Below are 18952 nucleotides of genomic sequence, written 5' to 3' on the forward strand. Positions count from 1 at the left end.
GTGTGTGACAAATTATTTCAAAATAATGAGCTTGAGTATAAGAACAATTTATAAATCATTTAAGATTACAAAGACATCAAAAGCAAAGACAAGGTTCTAATTCAAATCTATTTGATTCTTAGGTGCAGGTGGTAATTTTCATCTAGGTCATAGATTGCTTTCATTCTCGAAACACTTTAACAATATAATGTTTAGAAAGGTTTTAGACTAAATCAATGACATATGCTGTCTTTGAAGATCATGTCTTCACTTCTGCTTCCCCAGAAGTCAGAAAAATGCCTGGCATGGATTAGTCATTTAATAGAACAACAGTAAATGAACAAATATTTGAGCAAATGAAAAGTGCATTCATTTATTTATTTAGAAAATTGCATATGTTTATGAAAACTAGAATTCCAAATCAAACATTTTCAAACTTACAAAATCTCTAGTTGGCTAAATCCATAGTTAATGTAGAAATGGGAGTGGAGAGGGAAAAAAAATTATTTAAGAAAATATTATGCTCTTCCATAGAGCCAACAGAATTTTAGAGACCAATATACAAAATTTATGAAATAATTAATAGTTAACACTGATCATCAACAAAGAGACCATCTACTTAACAATATATTTTAAAACACCTATATGTAGAAGGAAAGAAATAGGTTCTATCTTATAAATATTGGTTATGTAATTTATTAATTCCTTGATATATCCACCAACAGATAAGGACTATTTCAGATACTATTATGAGCTATATCATAAGATCTTTATTCTTTATTTTTCAATATTCAATAATATTTTGGAAATTAATACACTTGTTAAATTTGTTGTTCAGTGGCCGCTAATTCCAAATAATTATTTGAATTATTTATTGATTGAAAATTGTGTTCAAAATGCATCAAGCATTTCACTGTGTTACTTAACTTTCACAACAAATCTATCCTGAGTTCACCTTTTTACACAAATGAATATTATATTTCAGAAAGCTTACACACATATCTAAGGGCACAAAAGCAATAATAAAGTCTTAAGCACTTGTAATCTTCAAAGTCAATTATTTTACTGTGCTATTATGCTTTCATAAAATAATACATTGTGTATTTTTGTAAGTTCAAATTTAAAAACAATCAAAAATAAAAATTCTTGCCATTGTTTAATGACATATAAATGTAAGTTTAGATATCACTATCTTCTTTATCTAAAGTCTTCTCTCTATGGTTCTAAAACCATTTTCTCTCTCTCTTTTTTTTAAGTTTATGATTTTTTTCGTAGAAGGAAATATTCTTCAGACAAATAGACCAATGATGCTGGAATGGACAGGAGCCATCTAGTTTGAAAGGCAGTTGATATGACCAATCTCCTCATATTCTACCCCTCCTGGTTTTAGGATTTTCAGAGTCTCTAAACACATAAATAAATACAGATGATTTCTTGTCCACAAGTATATAGCAAATTATGTTCTTTAGTAGAAACCTGAAACACTGAAAAAATTTTAGTCCTACATTAACTGTACTTAAGGGATGTTATAGGAAGTATATTCAAGGTAATTCACAATTAAACTTCAAAATATAGAAGGAGCATAATGAAGTTAAGGGAGAAGACAGGATAAAGGGCTAAAGATTTTTTTTTAACTTTAAAAAGGCTCCTCTGTCCATGGGATTCTCCAAGCAAGAGTACTGGAGTGGGTTGCCATTGCCTTCTCCAATATAGGTGTAATCTTCATATTTTAAGGTATAAAATTTTTACAGCATTTCCAATCACAAATACTGCTTTGAGATAATATTGTCACTAAATAACAATACGTTATGGGAACAAAAGCAAAATGCCAGACGACACAATAAAGGCTAGAAATGTTGTTTAAAGGCAATTTGGTCCACTGCAGTGGAATATGTGAATGGCTTCTGGAAAATCTATAGCATCATAAAAACCCAAAAGCCACTTTCCCTCTGAAAAATATTAACCAAAGGTATCAAATATAAAGAAGTTTACTAATATACTGACTGATGACTAAGTTTAGATCAAGAAGGTATTAATGACTGATGGACTCTACTCCTCCATATCATTATTTCTACCACTTAATTCTGAGAGGAATTATTGTGTTTTTGGCAGTTAGAAACCATTTTCAAGCCTCCAGGAGAATTTTTTTTCCTATAAATAACTATGAGAATTGCTTATTTTTGAAGAAAAAAAAAATGCACTCAAAAAAAAAAAAAAAAAAAGCTGGAAGTTTGGGGATTTGGTATGGTCTTTAAAACAAAGATGTGATTTCACTTTAATAAGTACCATTTAGTTGAATTTTTCATGAAATAGTAAAGACTAATTTTGGGAAGTCCATTATATAATGACAAGCTATGTACTGAAAAAAACAAAAGTAAAACAGAAGAAAGCTTCTGAATCATATTGAAATATGTAACACCTAAACTAAAATTCTAAACAATACTCAATTTGAAACCATAGTTTCCTATCCTCTTATTAGAAAAAAGTGTAGGAAAAATACTCCAATTGGTTGTGTTGTAGAAAATTAAATTGGATAGTAAGCAAATTTATAACAACTGAAAATTCTTTGGTAACTTTATGTGATAGTTTGTATGACTGATAATGACAAGATTAGAGATTTTGTTTGCAGTTTTATGGTAGAATAAACAATTTGAATTACTTGAGCACCATATAATAACTTACAAAAACCCACTTTATCACATTTCCAGGACCTAAATAATAAAGAAGACTTATTCCATTGATTAATGGATAAAGAAGAGATGATACATTCATATAATAAAAAACTATACAGCCATAATGAAGAATGAACTAATATCATCTGCAGCAACATAGAACTAGAGATTATCATACTAAGTGAAGTAAGTCAGAAAGACAAATACCATATGATATCAATTGCATGTGGATCTAAAATATGACAAATAAATTTACCTATGAAACAGAAACAGACTGACAAATACAGAGAATACTTGTGGTCATCGGGAGGGAAGAGGGTGGGGAAGGGGTGAACTGGGAATTTGGGATTAACAGATACAAACTATTGTAGATAGTATGTATAAACAACAAGTCCTAATGTATAGCACAGGGAACTATATTAAATATCTTGTAATAAGCCAGAATGTAAAAGAATATGTGTGAGTGTGTGTGTGTGTGTGTGTATACACACACATTTACATATATATATATATATATGTATATATATATATAACTGAATCATTTTGGTACAGAAACTAACACAACATTGTAAATCAACATGTATTTCAACAAAATACATCTTTAAAAATCAAAATAATTTTGTTCTAAATAGTATAAAATAGAAAATTTGTGATCTATATAATTTATGTATAACCTTCATTGTTGTAAATTTAGGGGGAAATGCATCATACAGTTATGATTTTTTTTCACCAGTGAAACAATAAAGTTGCTATTAACAACAACAACAAAAAAAAAGTCAAAAAGGAGACATATTGAAAGGTAAAAAGAAAGGGCTGTAACCAAATGTGAAATAATTGACTTTCAGTGCAAGCACTGTTCCTGCTTGGAGAATCCCAGGGACGGGGAGCCTGGCGGGCTGCCATCTATGGGGTCGCACAGAATCGGACGTGACTCAAGTGACTTAGCAGCAGCAGCAGCAACCACTGTGATGGGCATGTAGACTTAGGTAGCAGGGAAATGGAGAGAAGGCAATGGCACCCCACTCCAGTACTCTTGCCTGGAAATCCCATGGATGGAGGAGCCTGATAGGCCGCAGTCCATGGTGTTGCTAAGAGTCAGATATGACTGAGCAACTTCACTTTGACTTTTCACTTTCACGCTTTGGAGAAGGAAGTGGCAACCCACTCCAGTGTTGGAGAATCCCAGGGATGGCGGAGCCTGGTGGGCTGCCATCTATGGGGTTGCACAGAGTCGGACAAGACTGAAGCGACTTAGCAGCAGCAGCAGTGGTAGGCAAATGGAGGTGCTGAAACAAATAATTTTAATTATATGAAACTGTGGATTGAGGCTAATGTGTTCTGAGATCTGAAGAAGAAAATGTATATCTTTTCTGGAAAAAAAAAATTCTCCCTAAGAATTCATAGAATAGCAAATATCAGATTTAGATTGTCAAGGATTATAGGTGCTGGAATTATAGTAACTGTATCACTTACAATAGACCAAGAACTATTTACAAGCAGCTTTAAATATATTAAATGGTTAAACTATCCATCTACTCTCTGAGATTGAAACAATTTTTATATTTCTATTTGACATGAAAAGAGCAAAATATAAGGAAGTTTTATGTTTATTCAAAGCCAAACATCAAGAATCTACCTAAGTATGTAAAATTTAAAAATATATGTGTTTAAAAAACCCAAAGAATGGATTAGCCATCAGATCAGATCAGATCAGATCAGTCTCTCAGTTGTGTCCGACTCTTTGCGACCCCATGAATCACAGCACGCCAGGCCTTCCTGTCCATCACCAACTCCCAGAGTTCACCCAGACTCATGTCCATCGAGTCAGTGATGCCATCCAGCCATCTCATCCTCTGTTGTCCCCTTCTCCTCCTGCCCCTAATCCCTCCCAGCATCAGTCTTTTCCAATGAGTTAACTCTTCGCATGAGGTGGCCTAAGTACTGGAGTTTCAGCTTGAGCATGCTACTACATATAACTAAAGAGAGAATTTAGAGTAGAGAATGAACAGACTCAACTGACCCTTGACAAAGGAGAAAGGGAATACAGTAGATCAAAGATAATCTCTTCAACAATTGGTGTGTGAACATGTGGACATCTACATTAGAAAAAAAAATCTAGGCACAGACTTACATCTTTCAAAAAATTTAATTCAAAGTGAATCATAGACCTAAATGTAAAATAAAAAAACTAACTCTCCTAGGAAATAACATATGAGAAAATATAGATGAATGTGGGCATGGTAATGACTTTTTAGATACAATACCAAAGGCACAATCCATTAAATAAATAATTAATAAACTGGACTTTATTAAAACAAAAAAGCTCCTGTGAAAGACAATGCCAAGAGGATGAGAAAACAAGTCATAGACTGGGGGAAAATATTTGCAAAGACACATCTGATGAAGAACTGTTATTCAAAATATAAAAATAACTCTTAAAACTCAGTAATAAAAAAACAGCTCAAATGAAGAAAAAAAGAAGAAGGAAAAAAAAAGGCTAAAGACCTTAACAAATCTCACTGCTGCTGCTAAGTTGCTTCAGTCGTGTCTGACTCTGTGCGACCCCATAGACGGCAGCCCACCAGGCTCCCCCGTCCCTGGGATTCTCCAGGCAAGAACACTGGAGTGGCTTGCCATTTCCTTCTCCACTGCATGAAGTGAAAAGTGAAAGGGAAGTCGCTCAGTCGTGTCCGACTCTCAGCGACCCCATGGACTGCAGCCAACCAGGCTCCCCCGTCCGTGGGATTTTCCAGGCAAGAGTACTGGAGTGGGGTGCCATTGCCTTCTCCGAGAAATCTCACTAAGGATATACAAATGGCAAATAAGCATATGAAATGACGTTCTACACCGTATGTCATCAGAGAAAGGCAAGTCAACACAATGAGACTCCGCTATACACCTTTTAGAAGAGCCAAAATCCAGAATACTGACAACACTAAATGATAGTGAGCATGTGGAGCTCCAGGAACGCTCATTAATTTCTAGTTGGAATGAATGCAGAATAACAGCCACTTTGGAAGGCAGTTTGGCAGTTTCTTTCAAAACTAAACATATTCTTAGCATGTGATCTAGCGTTTATGCTCTTTGGTATTTACATAAGGGAATTAAAAATGCATGTCCACATAAAAACCTGCACATGAATGTTTATAACAGCTTGATTCACAGTGGCAAAACTTGGAAGCAACCAAGACATCCTACAGTAGGTGAAGGGATCAGTAAACTGTGGTACATCCAGGCAATGGAATATGATTCAACACTGAAAAGAAATGAGTTAAGACATCACAAACAAGACATGGAGGAAACTTAAATACATACTGCTAAGAGAAAGCAGCCATCTGAAAAGGCTGTAAAATGTATGATTCAACTATATAATGTTCTGGAAAAGGTAAAAACTATGGAGACAGTAAAAGATCAGTGGCTGTTCAGAGTTAGGGGAAAGGCAGAAACAAATAGGCAGAACACAGAATACTTTCAGTGCAGTGAAACTACTCTGTATACTCTACTGGTGGATTCATATCTTTATACATTTGTTCAAATCCATAAAATGTGCAACACCAAGTGTGAACCCTAATATAAGTTCTGATCTTTGGGTGATAATGATGTGTCAGTGTAGTTTCATTAGTTACAAAAAATGTATTCATACTTCTATGACGGGATACTGATATTGGGGGAAGCTACGCATGTGTTGGGGCAGGGAGTATTTTTTAAAAAATCTCTGTACTTTCCTCTTAGTTTTGCTATAAAACTAAAACTGCTCTTAAAAATAACAACAAAAAGAAAACTAATGAACAGAAACATGACATAAAGAAATTATTTGATTTTTAGCACAGAGAATGAAGCAAGGTATGCTATGCTATGCTATACTAAGTCACTTCAGTCGTGTCTGACTCTGTGTGACCCCAGAGATGGCAGCACACCAGGCTCCCCCGTCCCTGGGATTCTCCAGGCAAGAACACTGGAGTGGGGTGCCATTGCCTTCTCCGGAGGCAAGGTATGGTAATCTATAAATCTGAGTTTAAGAATATAATGGGTTGGGTGAGAACTAACATCATGCATACTATCAGCCTCAACACAAAAAGAATAGAGAGACTGGAAGAAATAACATATTTGCAAAGAGGATAGCTATTAATTTTCTGAAACTGTTAAAGACATAATTTCACAGATAGGCAAAATGTATATCAAACAATATAAATAAAATCTATATCCATGTTTAAGCACATCATAATGAAACAGCAAAATGCCAAAGACAAAAAGCAAACTTAGAAGTACCAAAAGCACCTAAAGATTAAAGACAACTAGATTAGGAGCAGACTCAGAAAGGAACATTGTCTTTATTCCCTATTTCTACTCTTTCTTCAATGCTTGTTACAAAAACTAACAACATACCTTGATCTTAGGTAAAAAGTGCCTGATAGAAATAATCATTATTCAGTCAATTAATTTATTTTTAAAAATAAGTCTTTGAAAGATGATTAAAAGTATAGGCTTTGAATAACTTGTATTTCTCTACTGATTTAATCTCTTACTTAGCTGTTTACTACTATAAATTTAGGCTGGTCACATAATCCCAGTGAACTTCACTTTCTTCATTTATTCAGTGTATATTATTCCATAATGGTATTATTTCCAGGAATTTTCCCTGGAATGTAGAAAACAAAATATGTAGGACGTTTCAGGTTGACCCATATAAAATTATGCTATAGGTCAAAACAATTGAAAATTAGTTATTATATTTAGGCCACCTTAATATTTATAGTAAATCTGGTCTTGATTAGAGAAAGAATCAAGTTTACTTTTTGTGTGCTTTTAGTATTTATTTATTTGACTGCTCTGGGTCTTAGTTACAACATGCAGGATATTTAGTTGCAACATGCAGGATATGAGATCTAGTTCCCTAACCAGGAATTGGACAGGCTCCCTAGATTGGAAGCCCAGAGTCCTAGCCACTGGACCACCAGGAAAGCCCCAAACTTACTTCTAAATTCCTATATAATGAAGATAAAAACTGTTTTCAAAAGAAGAATCTAGTTCAGAATCAACATTGCTTTTATTCCATTAAAGTCTCTAGGAATTAACTACTCTAGGCCTCTCAACTTGTTTCACTAAATTCAGGTATGCATCTTATTAAAAGTTATAAAGTATTTCCCTGGTGTGTTCAACAGAGGTTTAAGTTGTCCAGCATAATACTCTTACCTTGAGTTTATGCAGGAACTATGACTTACTTATAGCCAATAAAATGGGGAAATTGATGGAACATATGTGATTATGTACACATGATTATGAGATTATATTAAATAAGATTATAACACTTGCCTTGCTGAGTGTCCTTTTCTCTCTGACTTTGAGAAGATAAGTACCTATTGTGGAGAATTCCATAGTAAGAACTGTGGGAAGTCTCTGGGAGCTGAGAGTGTCCTCTGGTAGATAGATAGCCAAGAAAAAGAAATAGAAGCTCTCAGTTCTACAACCATGAGGAACTGAATTCTACCAATAGCCTGAATGAGTTTGAAAGAGGATTTTTACCTAATCAAGCCTAAGATGAGGCCACAACCCTGTCTGACACCTTGATTTGTATTTTAATATAATATTCTAAGCAAAGGATGCAGTTAAGTCTTGCCTGGATATCTGCCCCACAAAAACTGTGAGGTACTAAACTGTACTGTCTTAAGCTAATAATGTTTTAATATTGTTACTCAGCAATAGATAATGAATATGCCTAGGAAGAGAAAGATAAATCATCAGGTAGTGGCTCATGACAGAAAATAAAAGGCAGGTTATTCTTTCCAGAGCCATTCACAAATTCCACAATCATACTAACGTCTGTATTTCAATAGTTGTGATCTTTAACAAATTGCATTATCAAAATAATCTCTAAAAGTAACCTTTCTATAGAAATCATTTCCACACTGCTAATGGCCAAAGAAGAGGCCCTGAGTGGACAATTACTGATACTGCTCAATCTCCCAGGAAGTCACATTTCCTCTACTATGGTAATATATGACACTGGTGGTATAGAATTTGTGACATTCAGTGTATACAATAACACTGTTTTTAGTGTAAATTACTCTGGCTAGAAGACATAAATCAGGTATATTTTTGAGACTGTGATGTCTGAGTAACTGCAATATACCCTTTCTTGTGCTATACTTCAAAGTGCCTTAATTGGCTCTGTTGTGAGCATTTGTAGCTGTTCCACTGAAAGAACCTTAAGGCTGCACATGGAGAGAAGAATCATGGGGAAAATACTTGGGGCAGAGAGATGGTAGGGAGCTTGTTCTCTTTTGGCTGTTATTCTTAAGCAAATAATAGGAGCATTCAATTTTTTCTGAGAAAGAGAGAAACTTTGATTATAGTGCCTAGCTTTTGCCCACAAACAAAAGGTGAAGCTTAGACATGACGTCTCTTCCCCATCAGGGAATTGAGTGTTGAACAAATTTATTTAGGTGAGGGCAAGAGAGAAATTTCCTGTTTCTGTATCAATGAATAGAAAATGACTCCAAGCAATTCTAAGGGAAAAAAAAAATATATATATATATATAGGAAGAGATTCCTGCTCACATCGAAAAAGGATGGGAAATGGGAAAGGAAATATTGAGGGGGGAAAAAAACTGTGGTGGAGAATTTGTTTAAGGATCAATCAGAAGATGTTTATTTTCCCTCTATTTCAGGGCAATAAAGGAAAGAATCAATGTCAACTCAGGAGATTTTAGTGACTGGATGCTTTATTTATTAAACACAAGTTGGAGGAATTTGTTTGGTCTTTGAGTATACTGAATTTTACACTATTTACACAGTTCCCCTTTTGAGATTTTACTTAGTGTACTCTAGAAGAAAACAAAGCCTGTCTATCCACAGAAGGGCTCTCCAAGACTCTGGGAAAGATTCAGGATTTTCATTAAAAATAAAATAGTCTTTAGATAACAATCCTCTGCTAACTTGACAGTAAACAGCCATTCTTTAGTGATTTCCCAAGTAAACATGAATTAATATACTATACCAGATTCTTTGTAAAGACTGTTATTTTCTCTGAAAATAAAACAAAAACAGAAAATATATTGTTTATGCTTTTGTACACAGTTCCAACAATCTCATCTGCTATTGATATCAGAATTCAATGGATTTTCTACAAGTCACACATCTGAAGATTAAATCTCCCCAAGGATGCCATGATCATGACCACTCAAATGTCAATAATTGTTTATGGAGGATTTACTATGTGCCAAGCATCCTGCTATATCCCATTCAATATATACGCACTATTACAATTCCTGAGCTTTGTACTCTTATTTCCCCTAATTTTTCAGATAAAAAAAGTGTGACTGAGAAATAAAAAGTAACTTGCCCAAAGTGGCAGAACAGCAGGAAGTAGAGTTTGGGATTTGAATGCAGGAAATATGATTCCTGAGCTCTTATAGCTAAGTAACAAAAATTACTTTATATCCTTCTCTATATTTGCATCCTACTTTCTGCCTATCAATCATATATTCTGAAAATATGCCAATATCATTAAAAATCCCTCAGAAAAGTGTTTTTGATAATTGAAAATAATCTTATTTTAAGGCTCATGATATATATTTTGTAGTAGTTTCCTAATTGTGATTACTATAAGACTCATTTTCTTTGTAAAACCAGTGACTGTCTTAGGGCTCACAAAAATGGGTACAATTACAAATTTGTAGGTTCAAATACATATTTTGAAATACAATATTTGTAAGTCTTCCTTAGGCTGTTGGTTGCACAATACACTCTGTTGAAGCAAACATCTATTGGTTTGCACAAAAATAAAATATTGTTGTCTCCCTTTTGTCTTTTTCATACACAGAGAATTGAGTTACAGCTTTTGCCTGAGGGATAATGAAGTAGTGTGACATTATTCTGCCTTGCAGAAAGTAGATAGAGTTACCCACATGAATTAGGACAGAAGGCAGGTCAGAGTCTGCCCACTCATCCTGCGAGGGGAACAAGCAAAAGTAAAATATCCTACTTGTTTCACTTTGTTTCCCTCTGGATTGTAGAAGTTGATGAGAAAAGAAAGGGAGTCAGGGAGGAGAAAGGAGGAATTGGCAATGAGTCAACCCATAGATAGTTTCTGTAACAGGGGAAAAGGGTAACTGAAGGTCAATCTCAGGAGGTAAAACTTGGTTGCAGAAGAATACTTCAGGAAACTTCTGGTGTTGTTTGCTTAGGCAGTTGAAAGAGAAAAAAAGGAGTAAAAAGAAAAATTAAAGGCTTAAACTTGGTTTGTGAGTGCATTCCTGATTATATCCTAAAGTAATCCTGCTATTAATATTTCCCCAACCATAGTTGAACACCTGGAAGATGTGGATCAAGCTCTCCTTTCCAGCAATTAGCTTAATGCTGTACTCAAAGTGTGTAAATAGCAAAGAAGTTTTGACTGAAAAGCAAAGGAAACTTAATCCTTCCTTATATTCTGGCCATAAAAAACAGAGGGGAATGTATTATCTTCAGGCAATTATATGCCAAAAACCTACAGACAGTTTTATAGGCTCTGTATAAATATATATTGATAAATAATAGGTAGGAAAGAAGGAACAGAAGAGGGAGAGTTATATTTTCTTTTGAGGTTTAAAGCTTTTCTTTTCTTTTTGTTTCTTTTTTTTTTTTTTATGGATGGAGATTGGATGAGTGGAAGGGGATTGGTTAAGGATAGGAATTAAGAATTGATTAAGAGGAATATATGTGGTTAGCATTGGTGAAGGTAGCTATATCAGCATCATGAAGCAGACCCCAAAGGCTGAGTAATGAGAGCATGAAGCTAAGAGACCAAGCCCTGATTCTTTGGAGTGGGAGCACTGACTCCAAGATCCTAGACTACCAGAAAACTAACCATAGGGAGTATCAAACAGTGAGAACTCACACAAAGAAAACACTTGAATACAAGACCTGGCATCACCCAACCACCAATAGCACCCTGTGCAGGACGCCTCATCTAAACAACAAAGAAAACAAAAATACAAACTCAGTCATTAGCAGACAGTATTACAACCTCACTCAGCTTTGCCCATCAGAGGAAAAACAAACAAACAAAAACTCAGCACAAATCATACCCTATGCAAATCTCACACAAACTACTGGACCAACCTTAGGATGGCAGAAACCAAAAGGAAGAAAGAATTCAACCTTCTTCAAGGGAAGAATTCAACTTTCCTTGAAGCCTGGGAAAAGGAGATCTCAAACACAATAAGTTAAAAAAAAAAAAAAGAAAAGGCAGAGAAATACCGCACAAATGAAGGAACAAACTAGAAACACAGAAGTCCAAATAAATGAATAGGAAAGAGGCAAACTACCTGAAAAAGAATTCAGAATAATGATAGTAAAGATGATCAAAAACTTTGAAAGCAAAATGGAAAAAATGCAAGAATCAATTAACAAAGACATAGAAGAATTAAAGAATAAACATACAGACACAAACAACACAATTACTGAAATTAAAAATACTCTAGAAGAAATCAATAGCAGAATACTTGAAGCAGAAGAACGAATCAGTGAGTAGGAAGATAAAATGGTGGAAATAACTTCTGAAGAACAGAATAAAGTAAAAAGAATGACAAGAACTGAGGATAATCTCAGAGAAAATTTTTGAAGAGATTATAGTTGAAAATTTCCCACCACATGGAAAAGGAAATAGTGAATCAAGTTCAAGAAGTACAGAGTCCCATACAGGATTAACCCAAGGAGAAACATGCCAAGACACATACTGATCACGCTAACAAAGACTAAAAACAAAGAAAGAATATTAAAAGGAAGGATACTACATAATGACCAAGAGATCAATCCAAGAGGAAGATACAACTGTAAATATCTTTTCACCCAACATAGGTGTACCTCAGTTCATAAGACAAACACTAACAGACATAAACAGAGAAATCGACAGTAACACAATAATAGAAGGAGACTTTAACATCCCACTCACACCAATGGACAGATCATTCAAACATAAAATTAATGAGGAAACACAAGTCTTAAATGATATATTAGATGTGATGGATCTCATTGATATCTTCAGGACATTCCATCCAAATGCAGAGTGCACATGAAACATTCTCCAAGATAGACAACATCTTGGGTCACAGATCAAACCTCAGTAAATTTAAGAAAATTGAAATCATACCAAGCATCTTCTCCAACCTCAGTGCTATGAGACTAGATATCAATTACAAGGGGAAAAAAAAAAGTGTAAGAAACACAAACACATGGATATTAAACAATACATTTCTAAATAACCAACAGGTTACTGAAGAAATCAAAACATTTCTAGAAACAAATGACAATGAAAACACAACAACTCAAAACCTATGGGATGCAACAAAAGCAGTTCTAAGAGGGAATTTTATAGAAATACAATCCTACCAAAAGAGACAAGAAAAACATCGAGTAGACAACCTAATTTTACACCTAAAACAACTGGAAAAGAAGAAGAAGAACAACAACAACAAAAACAAAATTAGTAGAAGAAAATAAATCATAAAGATCTGAGAAGAAACAAACGAAAAAGAAATGAAATAAACAATAGTAAAGATTAATAAAACTAAAAACTGTTTCTTAGAGGAGATAAACAAAATTGACAAGCCTTTAGCCAGACTTATCAAGAAAAAAATAGAGAAGAATCAAATCAAAAAAATTAGAAATGAAAAAGGAGGGGTTACAACAGGCAATGCAAAAATACAAGGGATTATAAGAGACTATTATGTACAACTATATGGCAATAAAATGGATAACCTGGAAGAAATGGACAGATTCTTAGAAAATTTCAATCTTCCAATACTGAACCAGGAAGAAATAGAAATTATGAACAACTCAATTACAAGCACTGAATTGAAGCTGTCACCAAAAATCTCCCAAAAAAACAAAATCCCAGGACCAGATGGCTTCACAGGAGAATTCTATCAAACACTGAGAGAAGAGCTAATGCCTATCCTTCTAAAACTCTTTCAGAAAACTGCAGAGGAAGCAAAACTTCCAAACTCATTATACAAGACCACCATCACCCTGATACCAAAATCAGAAAAGACAACACACAAAAAAAGAAAACTACAGGCCAATATCACTGATGAACATAAATGCAAAAATCCTCAACAAAATATTGGCAAACAGAATTCAGCAACACATCAAAAAGCTCACACACCATGATTAAGTTGGGTTTATTCCAGGAATGCAAGGATTCTTAAATATACACAAATCAATCAATGTGATATACCATATTAACAAATTGAAAGATAAAAACCATATGATTATCTCAATAGATGCAGAAAAAACCTTTGACAAAATTCAGCACCCATTTATGATTGCTGCTGCTGCTAAGTCAAAACCCTTCAAAAAATGGGCATAGAAGGAACCTACCTCAACATAGTAAAGGCAATATATGATAAGCCTATAGCAAACATTAATCTCAATGGTGAAAAACAGAAAGCATTCCCCCTAAGATCAGGAACAAGACAAAGGTATCCACTTTCACCACTATTATTCAATCTAGTTCTGGAAGTCCCAGCTAGAGCAATCAGAGAAGAAAAAGAAATACAAGTAATCTAGATCAGAAAAGAAGAGGTAAAGCTCCCACTGTTTGCGGATGACATGATACTGTACATAGAAAACCCTAAAGGTAGTATCAGAAAATTACTAGAGCTAATCAGTGAATTTAGCTAAGTTGCAGGATACAAAATCAACACACAGAAATCATTTGCATTTCTATATACTAACAATGAAAATTCAGAAAGAGAAATTAAGGAATCAATCCTATTCACTATTGCAATAAAAAGAATTAAATATCCAGGAATAAACTTACCTAAGGAGACAAAAGAACTGTACACAGAAAATTATAAGACACTAATGAAAGAAATCAAAGATGACATAAACAGATGGAGATATATTCCATTTTCCTGGGTAGGAAGAATCAATGTTGTCAAAATGACTATACTAGCAAATACAGTCTATAGATTCAATGTGATCCCTATCAAATTACCAATTGCATTTTTCAAGAACTAGAACAAAAAATTTCACCATTCATATGGAAACACAAAAGACCTTAAATAGTGAAAGCAGTCTTGAGAAAGAGGAATGGAGTTGGAGGAATCAAGCTTCCTGACTTCAGATTACTCTACAAAGCTACAGTCATCAAGCCAGTATGGTACTGGTACAAAAACAGAAATATAGATCAATGGAACAAGATAGAAAGCCCAAAAATAAACCCATGCACCTATGGGTACCTTATTTTTGACAAAGGAGGTAAGAATATACAATGGGGCAAAGACAGCTTCTTCAATAAATAGTGCTGGGAAAACTGGACAGCTACATGTAAAAGAATGAAATTATAATACTTCTATCACCACACACAAAGATAAACTTAAAATGAATTAAAGACCTAAATGTAAGGCCAGAAACTATAAAACTCTTAAAGGACAACACAGGCAGAAGACTCCATCTATGACCCACCTCCTAGAGTAATGGAGATAAAAACAAAAGTAAGCAACTGGGACCTGACTAAACTTAAAAGCTTTTGCCCAGCAAAGGAAACTATAAGCAAGATGAAAAAACAACTCTCAGAATCGGAGAAAATAATAGCAAGTGAAACAACTGACAAAGGATCAATTTCCAAAATATAAAAGCAGCTCATACTACTCAATACTAGAAAAACAAACAACCCAATCAAAAAGTGGGGGAAAGACCTAAACAGGCACTTTTCCAATGAAGACATACAGATGGCTCGCTCGGCATCACTCATGATTAGAGAAATGCAAACAAAATCTGCAATGAGATATCACCTCACACCGGTCAGAATGGCCATCCGCAAAAAGTCTACAAACAATAAATGCTGGAGAGAAAAGGGAATGCTCTTGAATTGTTGGTGGGAATGTCAATTGATAATAGCCACTATGGAAGATGGTATGGAGATTTCTTTAAAAACTAGGAATAAAACCCTCCATATGACCCAGCGAATGAACCTAGAACCTATTATACAGAGTGAAGTGAGTTAGAGAGAAAAGATAAATACTGTATTCTAATGCATATATATGAAATCTAGAAAAATGGTACTGAAGAATTTATTTACAGGGCAAAGAGAACAGACTTATGGACATGGGGAGAGGGTGAGATGTATGGAAAGTGTAAAATGGAAACTTGCACTGCCATATATAAAATAGATAGTCAACAGGAATTTGCTGTATGGCTCAGGAAACTCAAACATGGGCTCTGTATCAACCTAGAGGGGTGGGATGGGGAGAGAGATGGGAGGGAGTTTCAAAAAGGAGGGAATATATGTATACCTATGGCTGATTCATGTTGAGGTTTGACAGAAAACAGCAAAATTCTGTAAAGCAATATCTTTCAATAAAGAAATAAATTAATTAAAAAAACAGAATTGATTAACCTCTCATTTCATAAGGATGCATAAGAAAAGCTGGTGATATCCAAATTAGGTCTCATAGTATTCTGAGAATGTCAGGGATGAATGATCTTCTGTAACTATGTTATAGAACTGATAACAAAAATTTTTTTGATTGCTTAAATATTTAACTTTAGGATAGTTTTCTCAATTTTCTAGATTTGGAATATCTTAATTTCTGAACCTAATCACTCCCAGACAATATCAAGTATAAGATATTGTATACTTTTCTGTTTTATTTTACATTATAATGTTCTATGCATTAAACCAGGGCACATTTATGCTTCTAGAGAGGAAAAATGTCTTTTTGTTTTCTTCATTAAGTATTTGTTAGGTTTAGTGCTTGAGCATCAGTGTGGCTCAGCATAGGTTTACTAAACTGATTTCCTACTTGTGACTTAATTACATGTCATACTGTTATCATTTTACTGTACCTAAGCAGTATCATCTTATAGTATATACAGCATTTTTGAGTATTTTTAAAACACTATACTTATATGTAAAGGATGTTCTTTTTTTTTTTTTTTTTTTTTTGTTTTAGGAATTTGATCAACTCCTTATCCTCTTATCACACATCTTTAACTTCTTCAGGAGCTGTACACTGAAAATGGGGTTTCCTGTTCCTGCCTGTGTACAGGGGAAACTTCAAGTAGAAGGTTATTTTATATCCAATCATTTGTGTGTCTTCATTATAAGAGAAATAGTGATTTGAAGGGCAGTCTTCCCCATTTTCCTGTGGGAAATGGATGTTGCCCATAATTGAAGAATAATCCAAATGAATGTTCAGATATGATAGCCAAATAACGAAGTTATCATTAAGTTTGATTTAAAATATGAGATTAATCGAAAATCAGATTAAACTAAATTTTTTGACTGCCATTTACCTTATAAGAAAGAGAGAGAAAAGTCTTGGAGGCTCGTTTCTAAAGGACATTTTAAACTAACCATTGTCCTGGTTTACTATCATTACCATTGTCATTCTTTGCTATCATTTACCTTAATAGTCTTCTTTCACCTTTCCTTTTCTTCCATTAATAAAATTTTAAATGGCATCCTATCATTGCATCAGGTGCACATTTTGATTAAAAGTTTATTATACCTTGATCAGAAGAAATTTGGCAACCCACTCCAGTACTCTTGCCTGGAAAATCCCATGGATGGAGGAGCCTGGTAAGCTGCAGTTCATGGGATCCCTAGGAGTCGGACACGACTGAGCGACTTCACTTTCATGCATTGGAGAAGGAAATGGCAACCCACTCCAGTATTCTTGCCTGGAGAATCCCAGGGACGGCGGAGCCTGGTGGGCTGCCATCTATGGGGTTGCACAGAGTCGGACACAACTGAAGCAACTTAGCAGCAGCAGCAGCAGCATGCTGTTTTTGCAAAGAGTTATAAGCCACTGATTTGCTCAAATCAGTTCTGCCACGAAGAATCTCAAAGATACACAAAATTATCTAAAACTAATTTGATAATTTGTAAGTTTTAGAGTCTCTCCAAATATCTTTGTTCTGAGATTTGTGTGAATTTTTTTTTTTTACAAAAACTGAATAGGCTTTACATACAGAAATGCTCTAAAACTTGCCTTTCACTTTTAAAAATATTAAACTGTCATTAAAATGACTCTGCATATTCATTAGGTGTTCTTGATTCCTTTCTAATTCTCTTAAAAGAGTTACTATTTCTGAAAAGAAGAAAAACTTCTTTAAATAAATGCCTTCACTATAATCTCAGAGGCATCAGATGATTTAGATTTTATTGTTTTCTTTCGGTATAAAAATACACTGTTTTGTCTTGTACCATTGTACTCCCTAAGCATGAATGACTGAAAGACTCAGGCATGTCCAACTCTTTGCGACCGCATAGACTGTAACCCACCAGACTCCTCTGTACAAGGAATTCTAGAGGCAAGAATACTGGAGTGGGTAGCCATTCTCATCTCCAGGGGATCTTCCCAACCCAGGGAATCAACCCAGGTCTTCTGTACTGAATGTGGATTCTTTACCATCTGAGCCACCAGAGAAGCCCATATTCCTCAAGAATATGAAACATCAATACATTTAGAAAGTAGAATTAGGCTGAACTACTAAATGTTAAACAGAAACATCCTTTGCTATACCTTAGGCTGCTTATAATTTTAATTTTTCAAACATTTTCTTTTCAAAATGTTTTTAATTTGAAGAAAAGATACAAAGTGATGAACCTATGTCATAAATATTTTAATGGAAGTGAAAGCATTTATGGAGAATAAATTTTATCAAGATTAGGACTTATGTAGGGTTTTGAGAATTTAAAATAATCTAGATCATAAACCTATTAGTGCATATCAAATGCAGAATGCAAACAAATGGCTTAGATTAAAAACAAAAACAAAGGTAGAATATAGGAACACTGGACACCTTCTAATTCACTTTTTCCTACAGCAGCTGAAGAGACAGCATCCATATAGTTTAAGGGCAATTGTATCATGGCAAAAAAAAAAAAAATCAAGAACTTTTGATTTTCAAATTCCCTATTTTATACTTTTTCACCCTTACCATGGCACATAAAGTGATATTTAGAGGAACATTTGTGAACCTGCCCCCAGTGTTTCTAAGAATATAAAAGTATATAGCGTGAAGTTCAGCCATGGAGAAAACTCCTTTTTCTAATTGTTATGCTCTGTCAAATTTGTTAAGGTTCCCCAGTGAGCTGTGCATTGTACTATATATTCATCCACTGAGTATATATTTATTGTCTCCTGTATGCTAGGTTCTTTGTTATGTTTCCAAAATTAGATGTTAAGCCAAAAAGCAGTTCCATGTCCACTCTTCGTGGACATGGAAATAGACTGAGCATATCCAAGAACATAAAACACTCAGAAGTTGTGGTAAGCATTCTGTAAAATGGCTCAGAGACCTTGCTC

The 18952-nt window shown here is 34.4% G+C and overlaps 1 protein-coding gene and 1 long non-coding RNA gene across 6 annotated transcripts in view; one reads left to right on the plus strand and one right to left on the minus strand.

Annotated features, from left to right (window-relative positions):
- LOC133240396 (uncharacterized) overlaps positions 1–16863 on the plus strand; it is a 52670-nt gene extending 35807 nt beyond the window's left edge. The window contains exon 3 of the long non-coding RNA XR_009734219.1: positions 16592–16863. This is a non-coding gene — a long non-coding RNA (uncharacterized LOC133240396). The remainder of the gene's footprint in view (positions 1–16591) is intronic.
- Positions 1–18952, minus strand: part of CTNNA3 (catenin alpha 3) — a 1922060-nt gene that overhangs the window by 462163 nt on the left and 1440945 nt on the right. The gene's annotated exons all lie outside the window — the stretch shown is intronic.

Source organism: Bos javanicus, chromosome 28 (genome assembly GCF_032452875.1).
Source record: "Bos javanicus breed banteng chromosome 28, ARS-OSU_banteng_1.0, whole genome shotgun sequence".
Classification (NCBI taxonomy): domain Eukaryota; kingdom Metazoa; phylum Chordata; class Mammalia; order Artiodactyla; family Bovidae; genus Bos; species Bos javanicus.